A 1,915-nucleotide genomic window follows, 5' to 3' on the forward strand; every position below is an offset into this window, starting at 1 on the left:
GAGCAGTGTGAAGAAGAAGAGGCAAGAACGACCCCCGGAACGACCAAAGCCCGCGCACCGCTGCACCCCCGCGTCCAGCGCCTACGTCCCACCGCCATCGCCGCCATGCCCAAGAGAAAGGCTGAAGGGGATGCTAAAGGAGATAAAGCAAAGGTGAAAGATGAACCACAGAGAAGATCTGCAAGATTGTCTGCTAAACCTGCTCCTCCAAAGCCAGAGCCCAAGTCATTCTCAAAAAAAGTGCTGGTCTCAGTGTCTAAGTACCTTAAACCTGAACTTTGGCCTGGGAGCAAAATGTTGCTATAGGTGAAATGTGAACAAAGATAGTTTGAAAATATACATGTCGCATTAATCTGTCTGTCTTTCTTTTAGGCACAGAAAGCTGAAAGTGCTGGAGATGCCAAGTGAAGTGTGTGCATTTTTGATAACTGTGTACTTCTGGTGACTGTACAGTTTGAAATACTATTTTTTATCAAGTTTTATAAAAATGCAGAATTTTGTTTTACTTTTTTTTTTTTTTTTAAGCTATGTTGTTAGCACACAGAACACTTCATTGTTGTTGTTTTGGGGGGAAGGGGCATATGTCACTAATAGAATGTCTCCAAAGCTGGATTGATTTGGGGAAAATGCCTTTCCCTTCTAGTTTTGAGAGACTTCCTCTTGGCTCCCAGGAGGAGGGATTCCCTGACACTGGCACAAATAGCCACCTTGGCACAAATGCCCTGTGGTGTGGAAAAACTAAAATTTGTTTTTATGCCCTCTTCTCCCTTTCCGCCTTCAGCATAGACCTAACTCCCTTAAGCTCAGAGACCTGTTGGGACCTGACCCTCAGAAATTGGTTACCATTATGTCAGGCAATCTGGACTTTCCAGTAATGCCACTGAGATGGCATCCCTCAAGAGAGCAGCAATTCCTTTTCAACATTGTGGATATTGAGATTAATTCTGCCATTTTCATTTCATTTCCTGAAAGTCAGGGTCGGCTTGTGAAAAGTTGTTAAACAACATTCTAAATGTGAAATGTCAACCCTCACTCTAAACTTTCCGTGTTCGGAGCATCAGATGAAGACTTCATTGGGTTTTATAGTGGCTTTATGATTTTGGTAGTCCATTGAAGAAGGGAGTTTGAAAGTTGTTGTATACTGTTAACGATTGTCTGCCCATGTCCTGCCTGAAATACCATGGTTGTTTATGAAAAGTATCTTTAATAAAGCTGGATACAGTTTGGCTTGGAATACTGCCTCTGATCTTTTCCCACAAGTGGGGAAACCTAGTTTCTCCAAGTTTCTTAGGACAGGGTGCATTCTGATATGAGTCTTTAGAGAATCCACATAATGTCAAATGGTCTTTCATTGACTTATAGTTAGTCTCCAAAACAATGCTAGGTATAGTTAGGAAGGATTCCAGAAGTAAAGAGGCAGGGAGCAGAGAAGTGGTTTCTGCACTTGGTTATGCAGTGTTCCCTGAAGTTTTTAAATGCAGATTTTTGGTAGATCTAAGGTTTTGGCTTGGTAGCTGATGGCAAGGAACCTCTCCACTTCTTCAGCATTCACAACATAAAATTAGCAAATTAGATCTGACTGTAGGCTTGCGTCAGAAAGTGCCCCATGTCTGTGCACAATTAGCTATAATATGTGTAAGGCAAATAACACTGCTCCTAAGTAGGCCTACAAACGAAGATGTAATGGGGACTGGCTGGTTGCTTTAGTTTGGAGATGCCATGGACAACCCCTTTTCTTTAGTGAAATAGCAAGAAGTCACGTTAGAATACAGAACTTGTACTAAATTCATGTTTGCAGTTTGAATTTGCTTTCACAGACCACCTGGCTATATTGTTTGAGGAGAATAAAGGAAATAGTAAACCACGAGATTATTTTGTCCCCTTAGAAAAGGTAGAGCTGGCAGTTAAAAGTCTT

At 41.7% G+C, this 1,915-nt stretch overlaps 1 pseudogene across 1 annotated transcript in view; it reads left to right on the plus strand.

Annotated features, from left to right (window-relative positions):
• LOC103601984 overlaps positions 1-1,234 on the plus strand; it is a 4,107-nt pseudogene extending 2,873 nt beyond the window's left edge. The window contains exons 2-3 of the transcript XR_551496.1: positions 7-224; positions 369-1,234. The product of XR_551496.1 is annotated as a putative Dresden prostate carcinoma protein 2 (transcript). The remainder of the gene's footprint in view (positions 1-6; positions 225-368) is intronic.
• The last annotated feature ends 681 nt before the right edge of the window (positions 1,235-1,915 follow it).

Source organism: Galeopterus variegatus, unplaced genomic scaffold (genome assembly GCF_000696425.1).
Source record: "Galeopterus variegatus unplaced genomic scaffold, G_variegatus-3.0.2 Scaffold109, whole genome shotgun sequence".
NCBI classification, from domain to species: Eukaryota; Metazoa; Chordata; class Mammalia; order Dermoptera; family Cynocephalidae; genus Galeopterus; species Galeopterus variegatus.